The sequence below is a fragment of the Papaver somniferum genome, chromosome 1 (assembly GCF_003573695.1).
Source record: "Papaver somniferum cultivar HN1 chromosome 1, ASM357369v1, whole genome shotgun sequence".
Lineage (NCBI taxonomy): Eukaryota > Viridiplantae > Streptophyta > Magnoliopsida > Ranunculales > Papaveraceae > Papaver > Papaver somniferum.
The window spans coordinates 214,957,399-214,967,638 of NC_039358.1; positions in this window are offsets into that span (position 1 = coordinate 214,957,399).

Below are 10,240 nucleotides of genomic sequence, written 5' to 3' on the forward strand. Positions count from 1 at the left end.
GAAGATATAAATCTCAAGCCAATTATTACAATTGTACTTGTAACGATAGAAGGTGCAAGATCAGATCACACAACTACAAGAAAAGTAGTATCGGTCTGGCTTCACAATCCCAATGAAGTCTTTAAGTCGTTAACCTGGTTTTAGAAGAAGAAACCAAAGGTTAAAGGAGAATAGACTCTAGCTATGCAACTAGTATCACACGTAAGGTGTGGGGATTAGGTTTCCCAGTTGCTAGAGTTCTCCCTTATATAATCTTTCAAATCAGGGTTTGCAATCAATGTTAGCTTGGTAACAAAGTATTAAATATTTTTACCGTTAGATGAAAACCTGATTAGATTCAAGCTAATATTTCTCAACCGTTGGATCGAAAACTTAGTTTGTTACACACAAATGAAATGTCCAATTTTGGTTTTATGAAACGTTCCCAAACATTACCATTTGTTGGTTCAACAATAGTTAACCAAATGGTTAGCCATATGATCACTTTCATATCCACCATATTCTTCTTCACCATAACTAGTCCAAATGACTCAAATGAACTAGTTAGAGAGTTGTTCAATTGCTTAGATCTTATGTAACTACACAAGACACAATCAAAGCAAAAACAGTTTGATTCACTCGAATCAGTTCATGAACTTTATAGCCACGGTTTGCAAAAGCATTCCTTAGTTTATATAAACATGAGTTCAAGAAAAACCTATTTTAGATATAACCTGCTCAAATTCGTGGACTTAAGTTCACGGAAGGAGTTCACAAACTCCAGCAGAAATTCTCGGGTCGAGAACTTCCGCCAGTTTGCGGACTGAGTTCGCGGACTTGGCTCACGCCACATTTCGTTTCTCTTGATCAACAAAGTTCGTAAACTTTGGTTCAAGGAATAAGGACTTATACATATATGTGTTTACACAATAATGCTTATATCCTACCAATGGTTATGTAATCTAAACTCTCATTTCAATCATTGAAACATTCTCAGAGGACGTTATAAAGTCGTTATTCACAAACCATTTTTCGTCAGAGCAATTTCCAAAGTGATTGAAACATAACATGACATTCGTCACTAGGTAAAGATGAATTTGGCTAAAGAGAAAGTTTACCAACACATATTTCGAGAAATAGATAGGCGAGTTACACTCGGCTCGAAATAGCAAATGTGTATAATGAAACTCTATATATCAAAATGACTTTTGTCTCAAGAGTAGGAGATAGAGTAGATAGACTTTTGAGTGATAGATAAGTTCAAGTCTCCACATACCTTTTAGTCGATGAAGATCCACCATTTCCTTGAGTAGTCCTTGGTCATGTATGATGATTGCCATGGAGTCTTGAGCTCAACTACACTTTCTATCCTATTCCGAGATCTTTAGCTATATAGGCTAGAAATCAAGACTTATAGTTTTGATCACTAACATTGACAAACATGCTTGAGATAGCAACGCATGCGAGTTCGACCGAGAAATGCTCTAACACCTATCAACCAATTCCTTTCCCTAGCTTAACCCCTTCAAAGCAATAGGAGGAGACACGAGTATTTTTCATTAACTTTAACTTTATTTTTAATACTTTAATTTCAGTTACATATTTTAGATCTAATTATATTCTATTTACAATTGCAAACCCTATATATTCCAGGGTTACCTGGATTTCGCTCTGTTGCACTGATTAAAGTCTCTCATTACAATGAGATAGAAATTTTACCTATTAGAATAATGCAAATTAGAATGTCACCTCAAACTCACCCAACTTCTCACTGATTGATTTTTTGCAACTTCATCCTTGACTATTAGTTTTGCTATAATTCTTTGATTTTGCATTGTTTTTGAATTTATCTAAGATCCTTTTAATCTCAATCTAATGAAAATCTTAGCTTGGAATGTGCAAGGGTGTGGTAACCCTTTTACTCAAAACCATTTAAATCAGCTAATCTCAGTTGATAAGCCTGAAATTTTGTTCCTCTCTGAAACAAAATCTCCTAAACACTTAGTCAAATCTCTACTTAATGATTACCCTAATGTTCATATAGTAGACCCTATAGGATTAGCAGGTGGTCTAGCTGTGGCTTGGGTTGATGGGTTCTCATTTGAGATAGTGCAATGGAATGTCAACATGATCAACATATTAGTACAAACTAACTCAGAATCTAAGAAAGCTTACTTGCTTATATGGAAGCCCTTACCCATCCAATAGAAACATTTCCTGGGACTTCCTTACAAAAATCTTAGAAACAATAGACAAACATTCCATTCCCTGGATGCTTTTAGGTGACTTGAATATGATCTTCAGTCAAGAGGAAAAAATAGGAGGTCTACCCTTTAAAAAATCTGATAGTGCCTATTATCAAAACATGTTAAGCAGCACTGGTCTAATTGATTTAGGTTTTATAGGCTATGAATTCACTTGGAACAATCATAGTATGGTTATGCAAACATTCAAGAAAGACTAGACAGAGCAGTAGCAAATGCTGAGTGGAACCTACAATTCCCTAATGCTGAACTCTCTCACTTAGTTGCAGTGGGTTATGATCACAGTCCTATAGTTCTAAAACTAGATACTAGCTTCATAAAATTAGAATATACTTTTAAATTCTATGACACATGGCAAAAGGAAAGCTCTTGTGTCCAAACCATAAAAGACTTCTGGTCACATATTATTTGGGAAAATCCAACTAATTCTATGATCCTTAATATCCAAACTCTTAGAACTAATTTAGATCACTGGAAAAAGAACATTTTTGGACTTCCCTCCAAGCAAATTAAGAAAATTCTCTCCCAAATAGATAACTTGAACAACTCCAGCTATGTTTATAAGAAAGAGGAGAAGATGAATGAAAAGCTAACTCACCTAGAAAAACTTTATGATACCCAAGAAGCAATAGCAAAACAACAATCCAGAGTCAACTTGGTTCAATTAGGAGAAAGAAATACCAAGTTTTTCACACAAAAACCTTAAAAAGAAAGAAATGGAAAAACATAGAGTGTCTAAAAATGCTTAATAATGAAGTTACTTTCAAAAGACCTGAAATACAGAAAACCCTCAATGACTTCTTTTAAAATCTCTTCACTGCTCCCCCTGATCCTTACTCTCCCAACTCTATTTTGTTTCAAAACATTCATCCTAGTATCTCCTTAGAATAAAATGCCCACCTAAGTTACATTCCCTCAATAGAGGAAATCTGGTCAGTTATCAAAATATTGAAACCTAATAAATCTCCTGGCCCTGATGGTTTCCCAGCTAGTTTCTTCAAACTAAATTGGGAAATTGTAGGGGAACAAGTTATAACAGCTATCCAACAATTTATCTCATCTGGTGTGCTAAATCCAGAACTCAATAAAGCTTTCCTTTTCCTCATTCCCAAATGTATACATCCTAAAGACCCTAACAACTTTATACCAATTGGCTTATGTAACACTATAAATAAAGTTATAGTAAAAATTTTGGTTAATAGGATGGAACCCATCCTAAATTCAATAATTTCTCCCTTTCAGGCTGCCTTTCTTTCTAAAAGACAAATCTCTGACAATATAGTAATAGCACAAGAGATCATTCATTCTTTTAAGAAAAAGAAAGTGAAACATGTTGGATTAGGTATAAAAATTGATATGTCTAAGGCTTTTGATAGAGTCAGTTGGGATATCATAATTTCTACTATGAAAGCCTTTGGTTTTGACATGAACTTTTGTAAATTAGTTCACCAATGTATCTCCACTTCTTCTATAACTGTCCTTCTTAATGGTAGTCCAGTGAACTACTCCAAACCCTCTAGAGGTCTTAGACAAGGAGACTCTTTATCTCCTTATATTTTCATTATCTGCATGAAGATATTTTCTAGTTTGATTTTATCTAGTGCAGAAGAAAAGTTAGTTAATGGTATTAAAATAACCCCTAGGAATAGTCCTATCTCCCATCTTTTCTTTGCAGATGCTTCCCTTTTATTCTTTAGGGTTGATCATTAGGAATGTCACAACATCTTACAACTTATAGACATTTTTAGTAAAGCATCAGGGCAGTTAATTAACTTTGATAAATCAGGTATCTTCTTCAGTTAAAAGTACAAGTACAACCAAAACATCAGAAAATGATTAGTAAACTCCTCAAAATCAAGAAGATTCATTTAAAAGACTCTTATTTAGGAACTCCTCTTTTTATAGATAAGGCTAAAATAAAACTTTTTGAGGGCATAATAGATAAGATGGAACATAAAATTCAAGGATGGATAGGATAAGTCCTAGCTCAAGCCAGTAAACTGGTTTTAAACAAAGCTACTTTGGAAAGTATGGACAGCTATCAAATGAGCTGTTTCATCCTTCCAAAAAAAATCACCAAAAAAATAGATGCTCTCCAGAGAGATTTCTGGTGGGGAAAGGAAACAAACTACAAAGGATATTATCCCATATCTTATTCTTGTCTTTGTAAACTAATAAGTAAAGGTGGTCCAGGTGTCAAAAATGCTCATAAATTCAATCTAGCCTTGATAACTAAACTAGTTTGGAGACTCTTGAATAAACCTGAAGCTCTTTGGGTCTCTCAACTTAAGCCTAGATATTTCAGGAAATCCTCTGCTTTTACAGCTAAAATCCCTTCTAATAGTTCCTGGATTTGGAAATGCATTAGTAAGGGAATTAAGTTAGTAGAACAAAAGAGTATTTGGGAAGTAGGAGATGGAGACAACATTAATATTTGGGAAGACAATTGGATTCCTAATTTGGAAGGTAATCTTAGATCTCATAAAACTACTGTTATCTGATCATTCTTAACACTAGTAAATGATCTTATTGATCCAATCACAAAAAAGTGGAACTCCCTTTTAATCTTTGAACTTTTTCCAAGCCACATAGCCATACAAATTTGCATCATAAGAATTACTTTAGATAGTAACTTGAATGCTAAACCAGACACTCTCAGATGTCTCCTTACCAACTGAGGGAAATTCACAGTAAAGTCTATGTACAATAAATTAAATGAAATAACAATGGACCACTATAACCTAGGACAACCTGACTCTTTATGGAAGAGCTTATGGAGCTTAAATGCATCTCAAAGAATCAAGATTTTTATTTGAAAATGTTTGCAGAATGCGATTTCTACTAAACTAAAGTTATCTAGGTTTATGAAAGATACGTCTCCTAATTGTACCTTTAGTTGTAAAGAACATGAGTCTATTGAACATCTATTATTTCATTGTCCTTATGCTAGCTAAGTCTGTATCGGAAATTGAACCTTCCCCCATAGACTTAAACTTTGATAGATCCATTTCCTTTCTAGAAATCTGTAAAGAGTGGATTGGTAAGGAAAATCCAATTATTCCCTTAGAAATCATTCTAACTAAAGTTTGGTTTATTTGGAAGGAAATATGTAATAGAGCATTTGAAAACAAACAACAATAACAATCAATTAGCTTTAGAAATACAACGTCACTTGAATTTCTGGTATAAGGATGACTTTCTGAATAAAAAGGACTCGACTAGCATAACTGACACACCTAGATGGATAGCTCATATTTTTTCACAAAATAAACTTAATATGGATGCAACTTGGGTCTCTATGCATGCACCATCTGGTTTCTCTTTAATTTTCAGAAATGATGCAGGTATCTTTGAACAAGGAAGAGCAGGACCCATCTCAGCTTCATCTCCAGAAGAAGCAGAAGCGCTAGCGCTACTACAAGCTGCAACATGAGCAGTAGAAGAAGGACTGTCGAATTTCAGTGTGGAAGGGGAATGAAAGAATCTTTTTGATTATCTGAATGGGAAACCATCCCAGATTACTTGACGGAAACAGAAAATTATGGACGAAGTAAAACGAGATTTTCAACATTGTCAAAACTTTGTAGGTTTCTTTTATGTCCCTAGATTATATAACAATGTAGATGATATCCTTGCTAAGGATGCTAAAATTTTTCATTCTTTTGTTAATTGGATAAATATACCTCCACCATGTATTTTGCAAGCTCTAGAAGTGGATAAATCTAATGTCTGGGTGGATGCTAACATCCCAACGTTATATGGCTCTACTAGTATTGATGTAAGGCTTACTAACTCCCTAAGTTAGTCGGTTTGAATGCATTTTAACTTACAAAAAAAAAAAGAAAAAAAGAGGAAGGATCCCTTCACACTTTTATTATCACATTATCTCACACGTTGGGCGTTATTTTTGTAAATAAAAACTAAAATGTAAAGTATTTGAAGCTAATATTTTGAGGATTTGTTCCTCTTACCAAGTTCTACATGCCTACCAAAAATGAGCTCATTCCAAAATATAAAACCTCACGATCTGCCGGTCTTAATTTCGACGACCAGAAATGCGCAGAACGGCTCATTTTAAAAATAGTAGATGATGGTGTTATACATCTCAGAATACGCTCATTTTCGGTAGGAAAGTATATCTATGAAATAGTAACACATCCCTAAAGTGTTAGCGTCAAGTCAATTACGGTTTGGTTTTAAATCGCAAAAATGACGTCCAACGTGTGAGATAGTGTGATAATAAAAGTGTGAGGGGATCCCTCCTCAAATTAGAAAAGTGAGTAAAAATTTATGAAACCTATATTTTTCCTTAATATATTTTTCTTAGAGCGTCCACAATGGACGAGCAAAACTATAAATTTTGGTCCAAACACCAATCGCAGTGGAATGGACTAAACCAAAAATGGTATTTTTAAAAGGGTTTTGGAGTATATTTGGTCTGAAATCCGGACCAAAACTATATATAGTCAAACGGAGCTTAAAAATGCATCTGTTGTCAGGCGTAGATATAGTAACCGTTTCGAATGCGCCGGATGTTATACATCCGTGTGATGATGAGGCAAATATTAAATTTGCGTATGATGGTGGGAGGGATGTTATACATCCAGGGTCAAGTATAAATTGGGGCGGGGTATAATGTTCGCTTGATGACAAGCGAAGATTTAAACTATACTTGAACCAGGAAAATGTATAATGTGCATTCGACCAAATTTTGCTCATGTATCGTAGTGTGGCAACACGAAGTAAACCAATTTTTTTTTTATTTTTTTGTTTGTTTTTGTTCTTTGGTTATACTCGCACCACTAGAGTTGCTCTTAATATATGATCCAAAGAAAAAATAATTGTTCACACGAATGGTTGTTTGCTATCCAAATCTAAAGTCAATCTCAAAGTTATTTTATGCATATGATCAACAACGAGAAACAGAAACGCAATAGCTAAATGATGATGAGCCACGTCGGTCGGCTATAAACTTAATTTATGTATGTGGAAGGCACAAAGATTCTACTGACATTATATGTAATAAACGAGCCTAATCCTTAATGATGTAGTAATATATCTAAATAATTATTCCACCTAACATTAGTTTTAGTTAATGGATTGTTTGGATAGTATTTAAGAAATACTTTTCTGACTTTTAGAAGGAAAAAAATCAAAAACAATTTGGGTATTATGCATTTCCATAATGGATTGTTTTCTAACAAGAGAAAAGTGTTGTAGTGATATGCGTCAGACTACTATCTAGAGGTATCATATTGCATGTACATGTCTCCCTCGTGCTGAAGCGAGGATCCAAGAGTTGACTAACCATGGTTTGCTACTAAAACATGCAAGCATACTGTGAATTAAATCCTAATAATTATGCACATGTAAATGATAAATGAGTACGTGGTTTTTTTTTTTTTTAATGAGCCTGTTTTGAGTTGACTATTTTTTCAAACTTATCATAAAATAGTTTGTGAGAGCATGTTTGATTTTTGCTGACTTGAGGTCTGGATCAAATGTCGGGGTTTTTTTTTTCTTAAGTCAAATCTGACTCGCGATATGAGTCATACCAATTCTCTTACTCGGACCTGTTAGAGTCAGGTAATAAAATACCTCTGGCTCATGGGAACAAATCACTGACTCATATTTTTAAGTCAGATCTGAATCAAAAAACAAACATATTAAGTCAAATCCAGATGAGTCAGGTGATTTCAGTCGTATCCATTCGAGTCAGGTGAGTCAGGAGAAAACAAACAGGGTGTATGTTTTGAATGATAAAGAAAATTAGTTAGCAAATGGTTTTCCCTAGATAAAACCGTGAAGAAGTTTTGTTAATTAATTTTGTGGACTGGACCATGATCAGAAATTGGACTATGAGATCCCTGTTACCCACGCAACCATAGAGAAATTTAGTCATGGGAAATAGTACCGGAATAATATCCTTTACTTTGTCTTATGTAGATGGACCAAATTCGGCCTGAGTTCGAACTTTTGGACTCAGCAAGACTTGATTAACATCTTTAGACATCTAATGTGGAAACCACTTTCGTAAAGGACACCTCCACTATCAAGCCATCTGTCGATGCTGCTCTAGCAACTGAGAAAGACAAAGCTCATGCTCTTATGTTTCTAAAGAGACACATCGATTCTAACCTATGTTGGGGTTAACACCACTCGAAGACACAAAGCTCATGATTTCTGACTACTACAACTGACCGCCCAGTGGAACAAAATCCGCTTCCTTGGTTATGTAATGCTATTAATCATTACACCAAATTTGTGGTTTCGCAACGGTTCCCCCCTGTTGCAAAACGGGGTTGCAAAAAACACCTTGTTGCAGTGGGGTTGCAAAAAACACCTTGGTGCAGTTTTTCGCAACTATAATGCTGTCATTGCGAAACTGAGTTGCGACGGCTCAGTTTCAACTGTTGCCAGCCGTTACGATTTTTTTTGCGAAATTTTTGATCAATACAAATTAGTAAATACCGAATAGGATATCCTTGTTCTAAACCAGATATTCGGGTTCTGGTACTAAATTTTGCAACTAGTTTTAGCCAATGCGAATTTTTTGCAACAAAAAAAACAAAAAAACTGACCTAGTCAAAATTAAGTTCCCTCGTAACAAAACCTTCCTGCATTTATCCAGTTTTATTTTAATTCTCTCAGATTTACCGAAATCTTTTGAACTACATAACCAATCATTCAATCTACACAGACGACGACTCCAAACAAATTTTCCAAGGTAAAAAATAATAGGGGTTTAACATTTCATGAATTCAATTGAAGTGTCATGTTTCTAAGCAATTCTGGTTTACATTTCGGATTATGTAACTTGCAGTTACGATATAGTTTCTAAAAATCTGATTATGTAACTTGCAGGTATTACAATTCTGATTCTGTAACTTGCGGTTAACTAATATGTACCTTTAGTATATGCACTCCAAGAATTGTATGTACACATGAACTGGTGCAGTTCATTTCTTGCCCTGACCATTGTCCGTAAAACCTAGCAAGAAGGGTAAACTGCAGAAGACTACATCAATAAGTTTCAACTTAACAATATCAACATAAATAACTGAAGTGCTTACATAGGATTGATTTTTAACAGGTGGGCATATGGACAATAGTAACCTTCACATTATAGTAGTCACAAAAGAAAAAGTCAGAAGCTACTACGAATGATAGAAATAAGAAATGGTCTATCTAGACATTTCTATCACAATACTAGGTATAAATGATACTACTCAAGAAAATATCTCTAATTACCTGCAAAATGAGTGTTCAAATCGTTACTGTTACTGTTCTTACCAACCAAAAACTTCACAACCTAGAGAAATAAAGAGGCTGATCAGATGCCATAGAGAAAACGAATATGAAAAAAAATATTCGAAGACTATAACCGAAACTGGTTGTCACCTCTAATTCTAAAGAATATGCAAAGACCGATGCAGCGAAATGACGTTGGTCAATCAGCAAAATGCATATACCTTTTGTATATGCACATAGAGACTTGTAGGAACACATGTGCATTGCAGTTCACATCTCTCCAGCAGAACAAAAGAACTAGTAATAAGATTTATCACATTTGTTTACATGAACTTTACAATGAATGGTACCCTACGAATTGCTTATCTTATGCTAGCTCTCATTGAACACTATTATCAGGACTTTACAAAATTTTGGACAAAACCTACAGATTTTTGCTGCACACGTAGAAGTTTTGTTCTTCCATATGGGGTGTCGCCTCTCCAAGTAGCAAAAGGAAAAATTCCCATGTCATTACTAGATTGTTATTGAAAATGCGGGGGTCTAACAACCACACCCAACAATTCGTTTGGAAATCTGAGAGGACTTACTCCAATACACTTTCTAGAGAATCAACTAGGTAGTCAGACTCAATCTAGAGTAAAGTATATTAAAGAGTTTTAATATCTCTGTTTCACAATGTAATCAGCAAATCAAACAGATAGAAATCCGTGAGCCTGATTGTTATGTGAAACAACTTGAACGGT